Genomic DNA, 24,440 nt, shown 5'->3' with positions numbered 1-24,440 from the left:
CTCACTCCAAACTGTCCTGCATCACCGCCAGCGGGTGGGCTCGGAATTCTTAGCCTTTTCCTTGAACCCCCAGTTGCGGGAGAATGTGAAGGAGGAGCTGTTGACGGGTCACGTTCCGCTTGACTTGACAATTTTCTCACCAGCAGGTCTTTGAACCTCTGCAGACTTGTGTCTGCCGGAAAGAGAGATACAATGTAGGTTTTAAATCTAGGATCGAGCACGGTGGCCAAAATGTATTGCTCTGATTTCAACAGATTGAATCCTGGTTAAGCGAATTAAGGGCTCCATCCACAAGTCCCACATGCCTAGCGGAATCGCTCTGTTTTAGCTCCTCCTTCAATGTCTCCAGCTTCTTCTGCAAAAGCCTGATGAGGGGAATGACCTGACTCAGGCTGGCAGTGTCTGAACTGACTTCACGTGTGGCAAGTTCAAAGGGTTACAGAACCTTACACAACGTTGAAATCATTCTCGACTGCGCTTGAGTCAGGTGCATTCCCCCTCCTTTGTCTATATCGTGGGTAGATGTATAGGCTTGAATGGCCTTTTGCTGCTCCTCCATCCTCTGAAGCATATAGAGGGTTGAATTCCACCTCGTTACCACCTTTTGCTTCAGAGGATGGCAGGGCAGGTGCATGAATGTTTGGTGGTGCTCCAGTCTTCGGCACGCGGTGGCTGAATGCAGAAAGTGGCCCGCAATTCTTCGGGCCACCGACAGCATCTCTTGCACGCCCCTGTCGTTTTTTTTAAAATAATTCTGCACCACCAAATTCAATGTATGTGCAAAACATGGGACGTGCTGGAATTTGCCCAGATGTAATGCACGCACAATATTGGTGGCATTGTCCGATGTCACAAATCCCCAGGAGAGTCCAATTGGGGTAAGCCATTCTGCGATGATGTTCCTCAGTTTCCGTAAGAGGTTGTCAGCTGTGTGCCTCTTATGGAAAGCGGTGATACAAAGCGTAGTCTGCCTAGGAACGAGTTGGCATTTGCGAGATGCTGCTACTGGTGCCGCCGCTGCTGTTCTTGCTGCGGGAGGCAATACATCTACCCAGTGGGCTGTCACAGTCATATAGTCCTGAGTCTGCCCTGCTCCACTTAACCACGGACATGTGGACTAGTGGACCTTGGGTACAACTGCATTTTTTAGGACACTGGTGACTCTTTTTCTGAGGTCTGTGTACATTTTCGGTATCGCCTGCCTAGAGAAATGGAACCTAGATGGCATTTGGTACAGGGGACACAGTACCTCAATCAAGTCTCTAGTTGCCTCTGAATTAACGATGGATACCGGAACCACGTTTCTCACCACCCAGGCTGACAAGACCTGAGTTATCCGCTTTGCAGCAGGATGACTGCTGTGATATTTCATCTTCCTCGCAAAGGACTGTTGGACAGTCAATTGCCTACTGGAAGTAGTACAAGTGGTCTTCCGACTTCCCCTCTTGGATGACGATCGACTCCCAGCAGCAACAACAGCAGCGCCAGCAGCAGTAGGCGTTACACTCAAGGATGCATCGGAGGAATCCCAGGCAGGAGAGGACTCGTCAGACTTGCCAGTGACATGGCCTGCAGGACTATTGGCTTTCCTGTCTAAGGAGGAAATTGACACTGAGGGAGTTGGTGGTGTGGTTTGCAGGAGCTTGGTTACAAGAGGAAGGGATTTAGTGGTCAGTGGACTGCTTCCGCTGTCATCCAAAGTTTTTGAACTTGTCACTGACTTATGATTAATGCGCTGCAGGTGACGTATAAGGGAGGATGTTCTGAGGTGGTTAACGTCCTTACCCCTACTTATTACAGCTTGACAAAGGCAACACACGGCTTGACACCTGTTGTCCGCATTTGTGTACAGGATGCATACCTTCATGTCCCCATTTATCCATCTCATCAGGCGTACCTCAGATTTGCGGTACAGGACTGTCATTGCCAATTTCAGACGTTGCTTTTTGGTCTCTCCACGGCCCAGAGAATTTTCACCAAGGTAATGGCGGAAATGATGGTTCTCCTGCGTAAGCAAGGTGTCACAATTATCCCGTACTTGAGCGATCTCATAAAAGCGAGATCAAGAGAGCAGTTGCTGAACAGCGTATCACTTTCACTGAAAGTGTTACAGCAACACGGCTGGATTTTCAATATCCCAAAGTCGCAGTTGGTTTCTACGACTCGTCTGTCTTTCTTGGGCATGATACTGGACACAGACCAGAAGAGAGTTTATCTCCCGATAGGAAAGGCCCAGGAACTCATGACTCTTGTCAGGAACCTATTGAAACCAAAACTTGTGTCAGTGCATCACTGCACTCGAGTCCTGGGAAAGATGGTGGCATCATACGAAGCCATTCCATTCGGCAGGTTCCATGCGAGGACTTTCCAATGGGACCTACTGGACAAGTGGTCTGGGTCACATTTGCAGATGCATTGGTTGATCACCCTGTCCCCCAGGGTCAGGGTATCACTCCTGTGGTGGCTGCAGAGTGCTCACCTTCTCGAGTGACGCAGATTCGGCATTCAGGACTGGATCCTGGTGACCACAGAGGCAAGCCTCCAAGGTTGGGGAGCAGTCACACAGGGAAGAAATATCCAAGGTCTTTGGTCAAGTAAAGAGACTTGTCTTCACATCAACATCCTGAAACTAGGGGCCATATACAATGCCCTACGTCAAGCGGAGACCTTACTTCGCGTCCAACCGGTTCTGATCCAGTCAGACAACGTCACCGCAGTGGCTCATGTAAACCGCCAAGGCGGCACAAGGAGCAGAGTGGCGATGGCACAAGCCACCAGAATTCTTCGCTGGGTGGAGAATCACGCAAGCGCACTGTCAGCAGTGTTCATTCTGGGAGTGGACAACTGGGAAGCAGACTTCCTCAGCAGACACGACCTACATCCGGGAGAGTGGGGACTTCATCAGGAAGTCTTTGCACAGATTACAAGTCGGTGGGAACAGCCACAGATAGACATGATGGCGTCCCGGCTCAACAAAAAGCTACAGAGGTATTGCGCAAGGTCAAGAGACCCTCAGGCAGAAGCTGTAGACACCCTAGTGACACCGTGGGTGTTTCGGCCGGTCTATGTATTTCCTCCTCTTCCTCTCATACCCAAGGTGTTAAGGATAATAAGACAAAGAGGAGTGAGAACAATCCTCATTGTTCCAGATTGGCCACGGAGGACCTGGTATCCGGATCTGCAGGAAATGCTCACAGAAGATCCGTGGCCTCTTCCTCTAAGACAGGACCTGTTGCATCAGGGGCCCTGTCTGTTCCAAGACTTACCGCGGCTGCGTTTGACGGCATGGCGGTTGAATGCCGGATCCTAGCATTCCGGTTGAGGTCATCGCTGATAAAGGCTAGGAAGGATGTAACGTTAAAACATTACACCGTATATGGCGAAATTATGTTTCTTGGTGTGGAGGCCAGGAATGCTCCTACGGAAGAATTCCATCTGGGCCGTTTCCTTCACTTCCTACAAACTAGAGATGAGCGCCTGAAATTTTTCTGTGGAGAAAAAATGGCGCTGGTGAGTGCTGAGGGAGAAGCCCGCCCCCTCGGCGGCGGGCTTCTGTCCCGCTTAAACTGTAAAATTGGCAGGGGCTCATACATATACAGTGCCCAGCTGTATATATGTTATATTTTTGCCAAAAAGAGGTTTATATTGCTGCCCAGGGCGCCCCCCCCTGCGCCCTGCACCCTTACAGTGACCGGAGTATGTGAGGTGTATGGGAGCAATGGTGCACAGCTGCAGTGCTGTGCGTTACCTCAGTGAAGATCATGAACTCTTCTGCCGCCTCTGAAGTCTTCTTTTCTTCTCATACTCACCCGGCTTCTATCTTCTGAATCTGCGAGGGGGACGGCGGCGCGGCTCTGGGACGGACGGCGAGGGTGAGATCCTGCGTACCAATCCCTCTGGAGCTAATGGTGTCCAGTAGCCTAAGAAGCAGAACCTTGCAACTCAGAGAGTAGGGCTGCTTCTCTCCCCTCAGTCCCTCGATGCAGGGAGTCTGTTGCAAGCAGTGCTCCCTGAAAATTAAAAACCTAACAAAATACTTTCTGTCAGAAAGCTCAGGAGAGCTCCTGAAAAGCACCCAGTCTCAACTGGGCACAGTATCAAACTGAGGTATGGAGGAGGGGCATAGAGGGAGGAGCCAGTGCACACCCAGAACTAAAGTCTTTCTTAAAGTGCCCATGTCTCCTGCGGAGCCCGTCTATCCCCATGGTCCTTACGGAGTCCCCAGCATACTCTAGGACATTAGAGAAACTAGAATTTTAATACCTACCGGTAAATCCTTTTCTCTTAGTCCGTAGAGGATGCTGGGCACCCGTCCCAGTGCGTACTGTGTCTGCTGTTATTAAATGGCCCTTAACTCCAGAACATTTATGTGGAGACAACTTCCCTGACTTGACCATCTTCCTTGGACGTTTTCCCCCTGTGTGACTGCTCCCCACCTCGAAAGGGTTGCATCCGTGGTCCCTAGGATCCAGTCCTGGATCCCGAACCATCGCCCCTCTAGGAGGTGAGAACTGTGCAGCCACCAATGGAGTGAGATTCTGGTCTTGGAAGACAGGATTATACTCCGGTGCATGTGTAAGTGGGATCCGGACCACTTGTCCAACAGGTCCCACTGGAACACTCTGGCATGGAACCTGCCAAACTGAATGGCCTCGTAGGCCAAAACCATTTTCCCCAGCAACCGAATGCATTGATGGATTAACACTCTTGCTGGTTTCAGAATTTGTTTGACCAGACTCTGGATCTCCATAGCCTTTCCACTGGAGGAAAACCTCTTCTGTGTCCAGTATCACTCCCAAAAACAACAACCGCGTCATTGGGACCAACTGCGATTTTGGCAAGTTTAGGAGCCAACCATGTTGTTGAAGAACTGTCAGGGAGAGTGCAATGTTTTGCACCAACTGGTCCCTGGATCTCGCCTTTATCAGGAGAACATCCAAGTACGGGATAATTGTGACTCCTTGCTTGCGAAGGAGAACCATCATTTCCGCCATCACCCTGGTGAAAATCCTCGGAGCCGTGGACAGACCAAATGGCAACGTCTGAAATTAGTAATGACAATCCTGAATTGCAAACCTCAGGTAGCTTGATGCAGTGGCTAAATGGGAAATGTAAGTAGGCATCCTTTAAGTTTACCAAAACCATGAAATCTCCTTCCTCCGGACTGGAGATCACTACCGTGAGAGATTCCATCTTGAAATTGAATTTCTTTAGGTAGAAATTGAGGGATTTCAGATTTCAGATTGGTCTGACTGAGCAGTCCGGCTTCGGGACCATGAAGCGGCTTGAATAAAAACCTTCTCCCTGCTGACTAAGGCTGATTTGAACAATCGGTGAGGGGGAACGTCTTGAAACCCCAGTTTGTACCCTTGGGACACTATTTATAAAACCCACGAGTCCAGGTCCGAATGAATCCAGAACTGACTGAAGAGTTTTAGACGTGCCCCCACTGGTGCGGGCTCCTGCAAGAAAGCCCTAGCGTCATGCAGTGGATTTGGCAGAAGCAGAGGACAATCTCTGCTCCTGCAATCTTGAAGAGGCTACAGACCTCTTCCCTCTTCTCCTTCCTCTACCTGCAAAGAAAGAGGAATCTTAACTTCTTGCATATCTATTGGGCCGAAATGACTGCATCAGATAATGATGCGTCTTTATCCGTTGAGAGGGAACATAGTGCAAGAAGGTTGACTTACCTGCGGGAGCTGCCGAGATCAAATTAACTAGGCTGTCACCAAACAAGGCTTCACCTTCATAGGGAAGAGACTCCCTTTCTTCTTGGAGTCAGTATCAGCATTTCCTTGGTGAATCCAGATATACAGGGAATGGGGGAAAGGGGATGTGTTCTGCACCAGCTATTAAATTCTAAATATTTGTATGAAGAGGCCCCAATAAAAGTCCATCAGTTATATTAAATATTAATTGTAGGACGTTCGGGGGTGCTACCAGAGACAAGTAATGTTATGCAGGAAAGGAGAAGAGAAAAGAATGTCTCTTTTGCTGGCGCACAAATGATGATTTAAAAATTAACTTTTAATAAATTCGTTAAAATTGTCTAAACACGAAATAAAGTACAATAAGTTTGTATAATGTAATTACCATATATAATAAATGGAAATACATTTATTAATATCAAGGTTCGTTACCTGTGTTGTGTCTTTATTATTGATCCAAATTGACTATATCAATTAGTCTGATACTGAATTACTGGACACTATGTAATATTAGTTGAATGTATATTAGTAATTCACTTGACAAATGTCAGAACCTGGCAATAGTTCTACATATCATACACTTACAGCACTCTTTCCACAATATTTTCCCTTTATTCCAGATCAAATGGTATAATCCCCCACAGTAATTATTCCTGTTGTAGTATAGTACAGTATGGTTGCTGGGGATGTCTTTAATGAAAAGAGAGGGAACATCTAATGTGTCTCCTTATGGGTAAAATACTTGCAAGCTAAGTGCTATGAATAGCATCAGCATGTAGATAAATGCTGTGTTAGGTGAGTAATGCAGATAAATAGGGATATCTAATAATTCTATAGAATAGTGGGTGAATTATTAGATATCCCTATTTATCTGCACCTCTAAGCACACTATTTGACTGTCCACACCCTGCTGTGCCTATTACCCATCTCCTCCACCACCCTCAACACTGACCCACACATCATTCACCCACAAAGATACAATAAAGGTAGTTTGGATAAATTAGCTAAATGAAATGGATTTAACCAATTTATCTAAATGACCATTTTTGGATGTTTTCCAGTGTTTGGGAGCAAAAGGTCAATTGTCATTTGCTGCCACATATTAGCATAATTTTGTTTCAACTAGAAAAAAAAATTGGACAGATAATCTAAGTGTGGATCCAGTTTAATGCTGATTTCAGAGCCAACTATAGACTTGATTGAGGTACTGTGTCCCCGGTACCAAATACCAATTAAAATAATATTGTGAGGTGTGAGGTGTTCAAAAAAGACTGAAAATGAGTGGAAATTATGGTTATTGAGGTTAATAATACTATGGGATCAAAATGACCCCCAAATTCTATGATTTAAGCTGTTTTTTAGGGTTTTTTGAAAAAAACACCCGAATCCAAAACACACCCGAATCCGACAAAAAAATTTCGGTGAGGTTTTGCCAAAACGCGTCCGAACCCAAAACACGGCCGCGGAACCGAACCCAAAACCCGAAAAATTTCCGGTGCACATCACTACTTAATTAGAACTTCGGTCAATGTGAATTAATTATTGGACTCAACCATGGTTATCCTTAAAACCCAGGGGTCTATTTAAGATCGATCTTAATCGATGTTGGGCTTCCAGGTTGAAAACAACACACATTTACTAACATTTTAAAATTTATATAAAAAATCATCTGTTCGTAAATGCAGTGCACATGGTTTTGCCCAACTGCTAACAAAATTCCTGCTGCGATCAACTTGGAATTACCCCCATCGATTGATGTTTTCACACTGCTCGTTCCAACCCCAAAAACTATGAAGAGGATGGGGGCATATACGCAGGGTCCATCCTGTGCATGTGCCTACATTTTCTCCGGGTGCCCCGCAGAAAATGCGAATGCCTCTGCCTGTCAGTCAATAGAGGGCGTACCTTCGCAGGTATATCGCGATCATGAGCCATGTCTCCCATTTTTGTCATTATAGGTGCTCTGTGAGCTGCTGACAATGCCCCAGCCCCTCTGTCTCCCGTGAATAGACATTGGGGCTTATTCAGACCAGATCGCTTCAATTTATTTTCACCCAGCGGGCAATCAGGTCTGCACTGCACATGTGTATGCGCCACAATGCGTAGGTGCGACGGTCTGGAGATCACAAGAAGATTGACAAGAAGAGGGTGTTTGTGTGGGTGGCAACTGAATGTTTCTAGGGAGTGTCCGGAAAAACACTGGAGGGACCCGGCGTTTTGTGGGAGGATTTGTGACGTCACCTCAATGGCTGAGTAAGTGCTGAGCTGTGCAGCTCTTGTGCACATGTGATCACACACCTGCACAGCAAATTTTCACTTCCGCTGTAGGCGGCAACCACCTGATCACAGGGATGCAAAAAACACACCCTAGCGATCAGGTCTGAATTACCCACAATGTGCATATTTGCAGAGCAACAAGCTACAGGGAGCCTTCCACCCCCCCCCCCTTCCCCAAGACTATGGGACACTGGGGGGGGGGGGTTATTTGGGTTAGCTGGACATTCCCAAAAAAAGTGACTGTCCTGCAAAAATTGGGTTAGTTGGGAGGTATGTGCAAATACATTTATTGTTTTGCATGCAGGGTAAATACTGGCTTCTTTGACATTTAGCCACAAATGCTGCACAGTTGAATTACAGTATTACACTGCAATTAACAGTTTTGCTAGGACATTCCTTCTCCCAAAATCTACCTCTCTCTGCATGTTACATCTGTCCCACAGTGGCGTGCGGTAAGGTCAGTGGCTAGTGAGGCACTACAGCCATAATGTCCGCCGAATCCTGCCGATGACCCTTAGCCAATGCCCGCTACTGCCTCTGAGCCGATACCCACTGCCACCGCCAATGGCTTACAAACTCTCCCACAATCAACTGACCCAGCCCTCCACCACTAATTTCTATCTCAGTCCGATGCCGCCAATGCCCGCTGCCTGCCTGCTCATTGTTCTTGTGATATATTATAAATTTTTAAAGAAAAAAAATGAGTGTTTGGGACTGGGAAGGGTGAGGGAGGAGGACATGAATGCAATTTTGTTGTCCAGGGCTTCCATTAACTTAAAGGAGAAGGGTCTGAATGGGTTAAAAAAAAATGTGTGAGGTCCCCCCTCCTTAGTATAACCAGCCTCTTTGAGCCTGTCCTGGTTATTTAAATACTGGGGGAAAAATTGGACGAGGTTCCCCGTATTTAGACAACCAGCACCGGGCTCTTATACGGGTCCTGGTTCCAAAAATACGTGGGACAAAAGATGTAGGGGTACCCCATATTTTTAAAACCAGCACCGGGCTCCACTAGCCAGAGAGATAATGCCACAGCCAGGGGACACTTTTATGTAGGTCCCTGCGGCCCTGGCATTACCCCTCCAACTAGTCACCCCTGGCCGGGGTTCCCTGGAGGAGTGGGGATCCCTTAAATCAAGAGGTTCCTCCCCTCGAGGCACCCAAGGGCCAGGGGTGAAGCCCGAGGCTGTCCCCAGCACCCCTGGGTGGTGGGTGCCGGGCTGATAGCCATATGTGTAAAAAAAGAATATTGTTTTTTTGTTGTGGAACTACAAGGCCCAGCAAGCCTCCCCCACTTGCTGTTACTTGGAGAACCCCAAGTACCAGCAGGCGGGGAAATAACAGGCTCGCTGGTACCTGTAGTTCTACAACAACAAAAAATACCCAAATAAAAACACAAACACACACACCGTGACAGTAAAATTATTGAGACAAGCTGTAGCATGTGGATGCATGTAACCCTATAAAAGTGATGGATTGGGTGACTATTACAATACCCACTGTTGCTGTCTGAAAAATGATGGATTTATAGATTGCTCTGCCGAGATATGTTTTTTTTCTAAAATGCACCACAGGTATGGATGGATAGTATACTTGACGACACAGAGGTAGGTAGAGCAGTGGCCTACTGTACCGTACTGCTATATATTATATTATTTATTATTATTATCCTTTATTTATATGGCGCCACAAGGGTTCCGCAGCACCAAATTACAGAGTACATAAACAAATAATCAAACAGGAAAACAGCAACTTACAGTTGATGACAATATATTGTACAAGTACAGGGTAAATAAACATAGCTACATCAGCAGATGACACTGGAATAAGTATCAGGTGGCAGAAGACTGCTGGATTTGGTGCAGCTGAAGATTATTAAAGTAAGAAAAGAGTAAGCACATGAGGGAAGAGGGCCCTGCTCATGAGAGCTTACATTCTAAAGGGGAGGGGTAGACAGACAGGGGTGAGACAGATGGGGTACATAGAGAGCGTGGAACAGAGGTTTAGGATGAGATTTGGCTGGGTTTGGTGAAGAAGTGGGTCTTGAGAGCCCATTTGAAGTTTTGTAGAGAGGTGAAGAGTCTGAGGGGGAGAGGTAGGGAAATCCAGAGAAGTGGTGCAGCACGTGAAAAATCTTGGAGGTAGGAGTGGGAGGAAGTAATCCGTAGGCAGGAGAGTCGGCGTGCATTAGCAGAGCGAAGAGGACGGGTGGGAGTGTAAAGCGAGATAAGATCAGAGATGTAGATGGGAGAGGAGTGGGTGAGGGTTTTGTAAGCAAGTGTGAGATGCTTGAAATGGATTCTGAAAGGGAAGGGGAGCCAGTGAAGGACTAGTAAGAGAGGAGAGGTGGACGTAGTGCATTTGGTGAGGAAAATGAGCCGGGCAGCAGCATTGAGGATAGATTGGAGTGGAGAGAGGTATTTGTCAGGAATGCCAGTCAGGAGGAGATTACAGTAGTCCAGTCTGGAGATGACCAGTGAGTGGATAAGAGTCTTAGTAGCATCCTGGGTCAGAAAGGGTCTGATCCTGGAAATATTTTTTAGATGAAAACGGCAGGTTTGTGAGAGGTGCTGAATGTGTGGTTTGAAGGAGAGGGAGGAGTCAAGGATTACTCCAAGACAGCGCACTTGGGGGGTAGAGGAGATAGTAGTGCCATCAATAGATAATGAGATTGTAGGAGGTGAGGTTATGCGGGAGGGAGGGAAGATGATCAGCTCGGTCTTAGACATGTTAAGTTTAAGAAAGCGCTGGGACATCCAGGAATAGATAGCAGAGAGACAGTTGGAGATACGAGTGAGGAGAGTAGGGGAGAGGTCTGGAGAGGAAAGATAGATTTGAGTGTCATCAGCATAGAGATGATATTGGAAACCAAAAGAACTAATGAGCTTACCTAGTGAGGACGTATAGAGAGAGAAGAGGACCAAGGACAGAACCTTGGGGTACCCCTACAGTTAGTGGAAGTGAGGGGGAGGTGGAGTCATGAGAGGAGACAGAGAATGAACGGTCAGAAAGGTAGGACAACAACCAAGAGAGGGCAGTGTTACGCAGACCAATGGAGTGAAGGATTTGCAGTAGGAGAGGATGTCCACAGTGTCAAAAGCAGCAGAGAGATCAAGTAGAATAAGTAGAGAGTAGTGTCCCTTAGATTTAGCAGCATGGAGGTCATTGCATACTTTTGTAAGGGCAGTTTCAGTGGAGTGGAGAGGACGGAAGCCAGACTGGAATGGGTCAAGCAGTGAGTGTGAGGGAAGTAAGGCGGTTGTAGACAATACGCTCAAGGAGTTTGGAGGCAAAAGGGAGAAGAGAGATGGGTCGGTAGTTGGAGAGAGTGTTTGGATCAAGGGTAGGTTTTTTAAGAATAGGAGAGATGAGAGCGTGCTTGAAGGCAGAGGGGACAGTGCCTGATGAGAGGGAGAGATTGAGAAGGTGGGAAAGATGGGAACAAGCAGAAGAAGAGATGTGGCAGAGGAGGCGGGAGGGGATAGGGTCAAGTGGGGAGGTGGTGAGGGGAGAGGAACGAATGAGGGCCATGACTTCCTCTCCAGATGCATGGGAGAAAGATGACAGAGTTGGTGCGAGGGATGGGGAGGGTTGGTAAGGGATGGGAGAAGGCTGGTTACTGATAGTCTGGTGTGATGTGATGTCCTGACGTATGGAGTCAATTTTGGATGTGAAGTAAGTGGCAAAGTCAAGAGCAGAGAGTGAGGAAGGGAGACGAGGTGGAGGTGGGCAGAGGAGTGAGTTGAGAGTGGCAAAGAGGTGCCAGGGGTTGGAAGACTGGGAGGAGATGAGGTTCTTGAAGTATGACTGTTTAGCAAGAGAAAGGGCAGCACTGAAGGATGAGAGCATAAGTTTGAAATGGAGGAAGTCTGCCTTAGAGCGTGATTTCCTCCAGTGTCGCTCAGCAGTACGTGAGCATTTTTGCAGATATCTGGTGCATTTGGTGTGCCAGGGTTGAGGTGTTAATTTGCGAGGGTGAACAGTGGTTGGTGGAGCAACAGAGTCAAGAGCAGAAGTAAGGGAAGCATTGTATGTGGAAGTGGCTTGTTCAGGGCATGAGAGAGAGAGAGAATAGGAGAGAGAAGTGAGTCAAACAGGGAGGAAAGGAATGTGGTGTCAATAGCTTCAATGTTACGCTTAGTGATGGTAGCCTTAGGAGGTTGAGATGGGGAAGTCGAGAGAGATAGGTTGAAGGAGAGCAGGTGGTGGTCAGAGAGGGGAAATGGGGAGTTGGAAAAATCAGAAATATCACAGCGGTGAGTGAAGACCAGATCCAGTGAGCTCCCATTCACATGGGAGGGTGAGGAGGTCCACTGGGAGAGACCAAGTGAAGAGGTGAGGTTAAGGAGTTTAGAGGCAGGGGATTGTGTGGGGATGTCAATAGGGATGTTGAAATCGCCTAGGATAATGGTGGGAATGTCAGAAGAGAGGAAGTGAGGAAGCCAGGAAGCAAAGTTGTCGATGAATTTGGAAGCAGTGCCAGGGGGGCGGTAAATGAGAGCTACTCTAAGATGGACTGGTTGGAAGAGACATATGGAGTGGACCTCAAATGTAGATAATATAAGGGATGGTTCTGGTGGTATGAGTTGGTAGGAGTAACTAGAAGGTAAAAGGACCCCAACACCACCCCCATGGCGACCCCCAGGTCGGGGGGTGTGTGTGAATGTAAGGCCCCCAGCAGAGAGAGCAGCAGCAGAAGTAGTGTCAGAGGGCGTAATCCAAGTTTCAGTAATGGCTAGTAGGTGTAGGGAGTTGGAAATGAAAAGGTCATGAGTGGGGACCAGTTTGTTACAAACGGATCTGGCATTCCAGAGGGCACAGGATAGGGGGTATGAGTTTGTGGGAGAGATGTGAATTAGATGTTCAGGGTTGCTGTAGCGATGAGGTGGGATTAACTTTGAGGGCAGGGATGAGAGAGTAGTGATGGTACGGGTGCCTGAGATAGGAGGGGAAACTGCAGGAGGTGGGCAGGGAGGGAGGTCAGTGTGATGTGGATGGGGGTGTGGGGAGGTGACAGGGAAGGGAGAGAGGGAGCAGGGCTGAGTTGTGGGGTAGCAGGACCATGGGGCAGAGGTGAATGAAAGTGGGGTAACAGGAAAGGTGGGGGAAGGAAACAGAGGGATGGAGGGAAGACAGAGGAGGAGGTGGAGGAGACTAGGGGGGAAGGATAAAGATACATTATTAGGTAGACACTGAGTGATGTGGGGAGTATAAGAAAGCATTCACATAGTGTTAAGTAGGTAAATAGGTTGAGGGAAAGTGGAAGTAGGAGAGGAGACTGTAAGGGAATCCAAGCAGAAGAATTGTAGAAATGCAGGTGAGAAAAGCAGTGTAGGCTCAAGGGGTGTAGATTTAGTATGAAATGAGTCAAAAGCGTAGATAAAGTGGGTGCAGAAATGTATTTGGAGTGTAAGAAATGAAAGGATTGTGAGAGGTTTAAGAAGCAATGGTAATTATGTTAGATGTTTTAAGTGTTTGCAGGTAAAATTGCATTGGTGCAGCTGTGCTTAAAAAACAAAATTACAATAATACAGATACAGGCATTTGTAGGTGAAATGGATGGTTTATGAAATGTCCAAGTAAGGTAGTTCTGTGCTATGTAATCAGATGCAACAATCAGGAGGTGAGTGATCTGAGGAGTAAGTGACTCACATTTGTTATTAGTTCTTCAGTTTTCTTTGTTTTGTTAGATTGGTGTGCTTCTGTTTTCCTTCTTTTTCACTTCGATTGAACGCTAATTGAACACTGCTATGTGTCAATTTTATCACGCTTTTATAAAAATGCACGCTTAGATCAATAAATGCACAGCCAAATGGCTTTGCACAGCCTACACCATTGGACTTTAGTAGAAGACTATTACAAGTGAAACCAATAATTGAAATCTGTAACCACACCCCACCCCCTCAAATGCCAGGCAATAAATTACCTTAAAAACAACAACCAGGCATTCCACAAAGATTAAACTGGGTCTATATCATTCAAAACTTTAAAAAAGTACTTCAAAATCACATTCTATGCAATAATGTTTCAATTTGCATTACCCAGCAGAATTAGCTTTGCATATATAGATATAGTGCAGCAGAATAGATTGGTGGTTGTAGTCAATTGTAATTACCTGTAGGTGACAAGAAGAGAAGAAACGTCAATTCACAATCGATATCAGCGGAAGATAAATTAACGCTGATTGAACGCTGCGTTATGTGTCAATTTTATCATGCTTTGATAAAAATGCATGCTTTGATCAATAAATGCACAGCCAAACAGCTTTGCACATCCTACACCATTGGACTTAAGTAGAAGTCTGGTGGTCAGCAAAATTTTGCACTGTCCTCCTACTATATATAGTGCGCACAACTACTAAAATACACCACAGGTATGGATGGATAGTATACTTGACGACACAGAGGTAGGTAGAGCAGTGGCCTACTGTACCGTATTGCTATATATTATATACTGGTGGTCAGCAAAATTCTGCTCTGTCCTCCTACTATATATACTGTGCACAACTACTAAAATACACCACAGGTATGGATGGATAGTATACTTGACGACACAGAGGTAGGTAGAGCAGTGGCCTACTGTACCGTACTGCTATATATTATATACTGGTGGTCAGCAAAATTCTGCCCTGTCCTCATACTATATAATACAATGCAGCACAGATATGGAGCATTTTTCAGGCAGAGAACGTAGATATTTTCAGCACACTGAGCACAGATATTTGCAAGCACACTGAGCACAGATATTTGCAGCACACTGAACACAGAAACTGAGAAAACGCTGCACGTCCTCTCCCTATCATCTCCAATGCACAAGTGAAAATGGCGGCGACTCGTGGCTCCTTATATAGAATAGAATAGCTGCTGACGGGCACGATTGAGGGAGGAAAGGGACATTTGAATCCAGCCCATAGATGCAATGTGAATATGTAATTTGTACCTTCCTATCTTAAAATGTATATACAGTGTATATGTCACAACTGAGGGCCTGAGCTGACTGGAGGCAGCCTCAGTTGTAGGGGCTGAGGTGTAGTGGAATCTGGGAGGTTGTATCAGACCCCTGGACATGTAAGTTAAATGTAGAAGAATTGCCCGAAGGCGTGCCCACGACAACCAGGATAAAAGTCAATGATGTTTATTTTGACAAACTCCATGCATCACAGCAGTAATAAAAGAGAAACATAAAATCAGCAGAGAAATAATACAGTTCCTGGGTACTACAGGAGGACAAGGACCACAGGGCTCTGGTAGTATGAGACAGTTCTTATTATCTTCTAGTTGGAAAGTCCTTACCAGGCCCGACTGTAGCAATGGAGATAGCCCAGGATCATACTAGCTCGTGTTCCAGGAAAAGCTGGGCTGCTGTGGATAAAATGGCTGCTGTGGGTACTGGCTGAAACCAGACTGATGTAAGCATGGAGTGGATTGCTGGATGGAACCAGCCAAATAATAAATGAAGCTTGAGAGCGATGAAATATGATTGATATATGGCGTTTGAGAGCGGTGAAATAATAGTGCCGGTGGTGAGTGGTAATCTGCGGAAATGATACCGGCACTTTAAGAAGAGCTGATCTCTGCTGGAAGCTAGGCTGGAAGCAGGTAAATCTGTAACTGGAAACAGATGAGTCCCAGAGGACTGGAGAGTCAGGCTGCACCGCAGGTGGTAGACCAGAGCGGGTCTCTTTAGTGGAGGTTTGGAGATGGTAACTGGAACCTGGAAAACAACCACGGGAGAGAGACAAACTGGAACTAGGTTTGACAACCAAATCACTGACGCCTTCCTTGCTCAGGCACAGAATACTTATACCTGCAGCAAGGAAGGGATTGGCTAGGCAATTATGCAGATTACAATGGTAACAGCGGATTGGTGGAAATGAACAGGTGACAGAATCCAACATGGCTGCGCCCATGCAGACACATGGAGGGAAGATTGGTTTGATAATCCATGTGGGAACTTTAACAGCAATGGCGGCGCCGGCCACAGTAAACAGGAGACGCCAGACTGATGAGTGCACATTTGAACCACGCGGGCAACAGCGGAGGCCGCGGCTGACATAAGCGCCACTCTGACATCCTGCATGCAGAAACTCAGGGACGGCGGCGGAGGCCGCGGGAGATGCCATTCAAGATGTAACATGGCGCCGCTGTGACAGCGTCTCAGAGTGACAGGAGAGGAGGCAGGAATGGGGACATCAGAATAACAGATGGGATCCGGTCCTGGAGCGCTGAGCCAGCCTTAGGAGGCATCTGAAAGGTGAGTTATGGCGTCCAGATACCCGGATCGTGACAGTATACACTAGAGGTCTTTCCGAACCCCCTAATCCTAACATTGTAATTTGCTTTAGGGCGCACCTCCAATTAGTCTAGTGTTTCTTGCTGCCTTTCCAATGAAGCAAGTTTAATTTAGTAATAGGTGAAAAACCATCCCTACAAAGGTGTTAATCAGAGACTTGGCTTTGTGGACACTTTTCAGAGAACAAATTTGTTAGCATAAAAATAAAGCCAGAAAATGAAGAGCTGTTTAATCACTCAATTGGATTTTTTTTTTGCCGGCATATTTCTTTTTCTCTGCAACCCACTGCTAAATTGTGCTTCCTAGCTGTTTTTATTAAATCACTGAATCAAATCTAACTCTGATTACATCAGAAAAGGCCAGGTACCCTACAGGGGGTTTGAAATTTTGACTTGTCTACTTAAAGATCACCAAAATCTGATAACAAGGTCAATTACGTCCCTGGGTGGGATTGAAACACCAACCTTTTGGTTAGTAGCCGGACACACTAACCGATTGCGCCACAGAGACACTTCGTAAAAAGTACATACTGACAAAGGCTAATAAGCATACATCTAGAACGTTTCCTAGAAAAACTTTAAAAAGTCAATAATCTGGAGAGTTTTTGTAAAATGTTTCTTCCATCAACCAACGAAGAAACACATTGGTACTTTCCCATGATGAGTGAGTGCTTCAGGATCTCTTGCACTTACATGTGCAGCAGAGTACTGCAATAGAAGCAGGCTGGGCCCATAACCCAGAGGTAGGCAGATTGAAACTATCCTTTGCTATATGCATTTTTTTTGTTAATCTAAGTAATCAAAACTGGGATTGATATTTTTGCTCTTTTATTTTTACTTGAAGTACAATAACTTTTACCATTTTAATTTGTTTGAATAGTATATTGACAGTATAGTTTTCTTTAAAAAATCCACTTAATTTTCTTTACCCTATTATTAAAAGGGTAATTGACAAAAACAAACTACATTGTCACCAGAAGAGCAATACAAAATGTACAAGTGATATATTAAAATCATCTTTCCAGCTTGAATTTCAATGATGCATTGGGGCAACGATTTTGTGAGAAACATCTTCACCCTTAAATAAAGATTTTCTTAATTCCTTACCTGTGTGCTAATTAGATATCACCTTGTTTTCACATTAAACAGACTTCCACATGAGAAAGCAGCAAGGATGCAGTGGCGTTAATGTTTCCTGGTGTCAACCTGTATTATTTCAGTAGAAATTGAAATGAGGATGCATCTTGCTGACTTTCCAATGAAGCAAGTTTAATTTAGTAATAGGTTAAAAACCATCTTTACAAAGGTGTTAATCAGAGACTTGGCTTTGTGGACACTTTTCAGAGAACAAATTTGTTAGCATAAAAATAAAGCCAGAAAATGAAGAGCTGTTTAATCACTCAATTGGATTTTTTTTTGCCAGCATATTTCTTTTTCTCTGCAACCCACTGCTAAATTGTGCTTCCTAGCTGTTTTTATAAAATCAATTAATCAAATCTAACTCTGATTACATCAGAGAAGGCCAGGTACCCTACACCAGAACAGGGGGTTTGAAATTTTGACTTGTCTACTTAAAGATCACCAAAATCTGATAACAAGGTCAATTACGTCCCTGGGTGGGATTGAACCACCAACCTTTTGGTTTATAGCCGTACACACTAACTGATTGCGCCACAGAGACACTTTGCAAAAGTACATACTGACAAAGGCTAATAAGCATTCATCTAAAACGTTTCCTAGAAAAACTTTAAAAAGTCAATAATCTGGAGAGTTTTTGTAAGATGTTTCTTCCATCCACCAACGAAGAAACACATTGGTACTTTCCCATGATGAGTGAGTGCTTCAGGATCTCTTGCACTTACATGTGCAGCAGAGTACTGCAATGGAAGCATGCTGGGCCCGTAACCCAGAGGTAGGCAGATTAAAACTATCCTCTGCTATATGCATTTTTTTTTGTTAATTAAAGTAATCCAAAACTGGGATTGATATTTTTGCTCTTTTATTTTTCATTAAAGTACAATAACTTTTACCATTTTAATTTGTTTTAATAGTATATTGAAAGTATTGTTTTCTTTTTAAAATCCACTTAATTTTCTTTACCCTATTATTAAAATGGTAATTGACAAAAACAAACTACATTGTCACCAGAAGAGCAATACAAAATGTACAAGTGATATATTAAAATCATATTTCCAGCTTGAATTTCAATGATGCATTGGGGCAACGATTTTGTGAGAAACATTTTCACCCTTAAATAAAGATTTTCTTAATTCCTTACCTGTGTGCTAATTAGATATCACCTTGTTTTCACATTAAACAGACTTCCACATGAGAAAGCAGCAAGGATGCAGTGGCGTTAATGTTTCCTGGTGTCAACCTGTATTATTTCAGTAGACATTGAAATGAGGATGCATCTTGCTGCCTTTCCAATGAAGCAAGTTTAATTTAGTAATAGGTGAAAAACCATCCTTACAAAGGTGTTAATCAGAGACTTGGCTTTGTGGACACTTTTCAGAGAACAAATTTGTTAGCATAAAAATAAAGCCTGAAAATGAAGAGCTGTTTAATCACTCAATTGGATTTTTTTGCCAGCATATTTCTTTTTCTCTGCAACCCACTGCTAAATTGTGCTTCCTAGCTGTTTTTATAAAATCACTGAATCAAATCTAACTCTGATTACATCAGAGAAGGCCAGGTACCCTACACCATAAGAGGGGGTTTGAAATTTTGACTTGTCTACTTAAAGATCACCAAAATCTGATAACAAGGTCAATTACGTCCCTGGGTGGGATTGAACCACCAACCTTGTGGTTAATAGCCATACACACTAACTGATTGCGCCACAGAGACACTTTGCAATAGTTCATACTGACAAAGGCTAATAAGCATTCATCTAAAACGTTTCCTAGAAAAACTTTAAAAAGTCAATAATCTGGAGAGTTTTTGTAAGATGATTCTTCCATCAACCAACGAAGAAACACATTGGTACTTTCCCATGATGAGTGAGTGCTTCAGGATCTATTGCACTTACATGTGCAGCAGAGTACAGCAATGGAAGCATGCTGGGCACATAACCCAGAGGTAGGCAGATTGAAACTATCCTCTGCTATATGCATTTTTTTTTTGTTAATTAAAGTAATCCAAAACTGGGATTGATATGTTGGCTCTTTTATTTTTACTTACAGTACAATAACTTTTACCATTTTAATTTGTTTTAATAGTATATTAAAAGTATTGTTTTCTTTCAAAAATCCACTTAATTTTCTTTACACTATTATTAAAATGGTAATTGACAAAAACAAACTACATTGTCACCAGAAGAGCAATACAAAATGTACAAGTGATATATTAAAATCCTGTTTCCAGCTTGAATTTTAATGATGCATTGGGGCAACGATTTTGTGAGAAACATTTTCACCCTTAAATAAAGATTTTCTTAATTCCTTACCTGTGTGCTAATTAGATATCACCTTGTTTTCACATTAAACAGACTTCCACATGAGAAAGCAGCAAGGATGCAGTGGCGTTAATGTTTCCTGGTGTCAACCTGTATTATTTCAGTAGACATTGAAATGAGGATGCATCTTGCTGCCTTTCCAATGAAGCAAGTTTAATTTAGTAATAGGTTAAAAACCATCTTTACAAAGGTGTTAATCAGAGACTTGGCTTTGTGGACACTTTTCAGAGAACAAATTTGTTAGCATAAAAATAAAGCCAGAAAATTAAGAGCTGTTTAATCACTCAATTGGATTTTTTTTGCCAGCATATTTCTTTTTCTCTGCAACCCACTGCTAAATTGTGCTTCCTAGCTGTTTTTATAAAATCACTGAATCAAATCTAACTCTGATTACATCAGAGAAGGCCAGGTACCCTACACCAGAACAGGGGGTTTGAAATTTTGACTTGTCTACTTAAAGATCACCAAAATCTGATAACAAGGTCAATTACGTCCCTGGTTGGGATTGAACCACCAACCTGTTGGTTAGTAGCCAGACACACTAACCGATTGCGCCACAGAGACACTTTGCAAAAAGTACATACTGACAAAGTCTAATAAGCATACATCTAGAACGTTTCCTAGAAAAACTTTAAAAAGTCAATAATCTGGAGAGTTTTTGTAAAATGTTTCTTCCATCAACCAACAAAGAAACACATTGGTACTTTCCCATGATGAGTGAGTGCTTCAGGATCTCTTGCACTTACATGTGCAGCAGAGTACTGCAATAGAAGCATGCTGGGCCCATAACCCAGAGGTAGGCAGATTGAAACTATCCTTTGCTATATGCATTTTTTTTGTTAATCTAAGTAATCAAAACTGGGATTGATATTTTTGCTCTTTTATTTTTACTTGAAGTACAATAACTTTTACCATTTTAATTTGTTTGAATAGTATATTGACAGTATAGTTTTCTTTAAAAAATCCACTTAATTTTCTTTACCCTATTATTAAAAGGGTAATTGACAAAAACAAACTACATTGTCACCAGAAGAGCAATACAAAATGTACAAGTGATATATTAAAATCATCTTTCCAGCTTGAATTTCAATGATGCATTGGGGCAACGATTTTGTGAGAAACATCTTCACCCTTAAATAAAGATTTTCTTAATTCCTTACCTGTGTGATAATTAGATATCACCTTGTTTTCACATTAAACAGACTTCCACATGAGAAAGCAGCAAGGATGCAGTGGCGTTAATGTTTCCTGGTGTCAACCTGTATTATTTCAGTAGACATTGAAATGAGCATGCATCTTGCTGCCTTTCCAATGAAGCAAGTTTAATTTAGTAATAGGTGAAAAACCATCCCTATAAAGGTGTTAATCAGAGACTTGGCTTTGTGGACACTTTTCAGAGAACAAATTTGTTAGCATAAAAATAAAGCCAAAAAATGAAGAGCTGTTTAATCACTCAATTGGATTTTTTTTTTGCCAGCATATTTCTTTTTCTCTGCAACCCACTGCTAAATTGTGCTTCCTAGCTGTTTTTATAAAATCAATGAATCAAATCTAACTCTGATTACATCAGAGAAGGCCAGGTGCCCTACACCAGAACAGGGGGTTTGAAATTTTGACTTGTCTACTTAAAGATCACCAAAATCTGATAACAAGGTCAATTACGTCCCTGGGTGGGATTGAACCACCAACCTTTTGGTTTATAGCCGTACACACTAACTGATTGCGCCACAGAGACACTTTGCAAAAGTACATACTGACAAAGGCTAATAAGCATTCATCTAAAACGTTTCCTAGAAAAACTTTAAAAAGTCAATAATCTGGAGAGTTTTTGTAAGATGTTTCTTCCATCCACCAACGAAGAAACACATTGGTACTTTCCCATGATGAGTGAGTGCTTCAGGATCTCTTGCACTTACATGTGCAGCAGAGTACTGCAATGGAAGCATGCTGGGCCCATAACCCAGAGGTAGGCAGATTAAAACTATCCTCTGCTATATGCATTTTTTTTGTTAATTAAAGTAATCCAAAACTGGGATTGATATTTTTGCTCTTTTATTTTTCATTAAAGTACAATAACTTTTACCATTTTAATTTGTTTTAATAGTATATTGAAAGTATTGTTTTCTTTTAAAAATCCACTTAATTTTCTTTACCCTATTATTAAAATGGTAATTGACAAAAACAAACTACATTGTCACCAGAAGAGCAATACAAAATGTACAAGTGATATATTAAAATCATCTTTCCAGCTTGAATTTCAATGATGCATTGGGGCAACGATTTTGTGAGAAACATTTTCACCCTTAAATAAAGATTTTCTTAATTCCTTACCTGTGTGCTAATTAGATATCACCTTGTTTTCACATTAAACAGACTTCCACATGAGAAAGCAGCAAGGATGCAGTGGCGTTAATGTTTCCTGGTGTCAACCTGTATTATTTCAGTAGACATTGAAATGAGGATGCATCTTGCTGCCTTTCCTATGAAGCAAGTTTAATTTAGTAATAGGTGAAAAACCATCCTTACAAAGGTGTTAATCAGAGACTTGGCTTTGTGGACACTTTTCAGAGAACAAATTTGTTAGCATAAAAATAAAGCCAGAAAATGAAGAGCTGTTTAATCACTCAATTGGATTTTTTTGCCAGCATATTTCTTTTTCTCTGCAACCCACTGCTAGCTGTTTTTATAAAATCACTGAATCAAATCTAACTCTGATTACATCAGAGAAGGCCAGGTACCCTACACCATAACAGGGGGTTTGAAATTTTGACTTGTCTACTTAAAGATCACCAAAATCTGATAACAAGGTCAATTACGTCCCTGGTTGGGATTGAACCACCAACTTTTTGGTTAGTAGCCAGACACACTAACCTATTGCGCCACAGAGACACTTTGCAAAAAGTACATACTGACAAAGTCTAATAAGCATACATCTAGAACGTTTCCTAGAAAAACTTTAAAAAGTCAATAATCTGGAGAGTTTTTGTAAGATGTTTCTTCCATCAACCAATGAAGAAACACATTGGTACTTTCCCATGATGAGTGAGTGCTTCAGGATCTCTTGCACTGACATGTGCAGCAGAGTACTGCAATGGAAGCATGCTGGGCCCATTACCCAGAGGTAGGCAGATTGAAACTATCCTCTGCTATATGCATTTTTTTTGTTAATTAAAGTAATCAAAACTGGGATTGATATTTTTGCTTTTATTTTTACTTAAAGTACAATAACTTTTACCATTTTAATTTGTTTTAATAGTATATTGACAGTATAGTTTTCTTTAAAAAATCCACTTAATTTTCTTTACCCTATTATTAAAAGGGTAATTGACAAAAACAAACTACATTGTCACCAGAAGAGCAATACAAAATGTACAAGTGATCTTTCCAGCTTGAATTTCAATGATGCATTGGGGCAACGATTTTGTGAGAAACATCTTCACCCTTAAATAAAGATTTTCTTAATTCCTTACCTGTGTGCTAATTAGATATCACCTTGTTTTCACATTAAACAGACTTCTACATGAGAAAGCAGCAAGGATGCAGTGGCGTTAATGTTTCCTGGTGTCAACCTGTATTATTTCAGTAGACATTGAAATGAGGATGCATCTTGCTGCCTTTCCAATGAAGCAAGTTTAATTTAGTTATAGGTGAAAAACCATCCCTACAAAGGTGTTAATCAGAGACTTGGCTTTGTGGACACTTTTTAGAGAACAAATTTGTTAGCATAAAAATAAAGGCAGAAAATGAAGAGCTGTTTAATCACTCAATTGGATTTTTCTGCCAGCATATTTTTTTTCTCTGCAACCCATTGCTAAATTGTGCTTCCTAGCTGTTTTTTATAAAATCACTGAATCAAATCTAACTCTGATTACATCAGAGAAGGCCAGGTACCCTACACCATAAGAGGGGGTTTGAAATTTTGACTTGTCTACTTAAATATCACCAAAACCTGATCACAAGGTCAATTATGTCCCTGGGTGGGATTGAACCACCAACCTTTTGGTTAGTAGCCAGACACACTAACCGATTGCGCCACAGAGACAATTTGCAAAAAGTACATACTGACAAAGGCTAATAAGCATTCATCTAGAACATTTCCTAGAAAAACTTTAAAAAGTCAATTATCTGGAGAGTTTTTGTAAGAATTTTCTTAAATCAACCAACGAAGAAACACATTGGTACTTTCCCATGATGAGTGAGTGCTTCAGGATCTCTTGCACTTACATGTGCAGCAGAGTACTGCAATGGAAGCATGCTGGGCCCATTAACCAGAGGTAGGCAGATTGAAACTATCCTCTGCTATATGCATTTTTTTTGTTAAAGTAATCCAAAACTGGGATTGATATGTTAGCTATTTTATGTTTACTTAAAGTACAATAACTTTTACCATTTTAATTTGTTTTAATAGTATATTGACAGTATTGTTTTCTTTCAAAAATCCACTTAATTTTCTTTACCCTATTATTAAAATGGTAATTGACAAAAACAAACTACATTGTCACCAGAAGAGCAATACAAAATGTACAAGTGATATATTAAAATCATCTTTCCAGCTTGAATTTCAATGATGCATTGGGGCAACGATTTTGTGAGAAACATCTTCACCCTTAAATAAAGATTTTCTTAATTCCTTACCTGTGTGCTAATTAGATATCACCTTGTTTTCACATTAAACAGACTTCCACATGAGAAAGCAGCAAGGATGCATTG

The 24,440-nt window shown here is 42.8% G+C and overlaps 1 non-coding gene across 1 annotated transcript; it reads right to left on the bottom strand.

Moving 5' to 3' along the window:
* Positions 1 to 23,698: 23,698 nt before the first annotated feature.
* Positions 23,699 to 23,772, bottom strand: TRNAS-ACU (transfer RNA serine (anticodon ACU)). Its single transcript has one exon. It is a non-coding gene; the product is annotated as a tRNA-Ser (tRNA).
* Positions 23,773 to 24,440: the final 668 nt, after the last annotated feature.

The sequence above is a fragment of the Pseudophryne corroboree genome, unplaced genomic scaffold (genome assembly GCF_028390025.1).
Source record: "Pseudophryne corroboree isolate aPseCor3 unplaced genomic scaffold, aPseCor3.hap2 scaffold_671, whole genome shotgun sequence".
Taxonomy (NCBI): domain Eukaryota; kingdom Metazoa; phylum Chordata; class Amphibia; order Anura; family Myobatrachidae; genus Pseudophryne; species Pseudophryne corroboree.
This window is presented reverse-complemented; position numbering and strand designations above follow the sequence as displayed.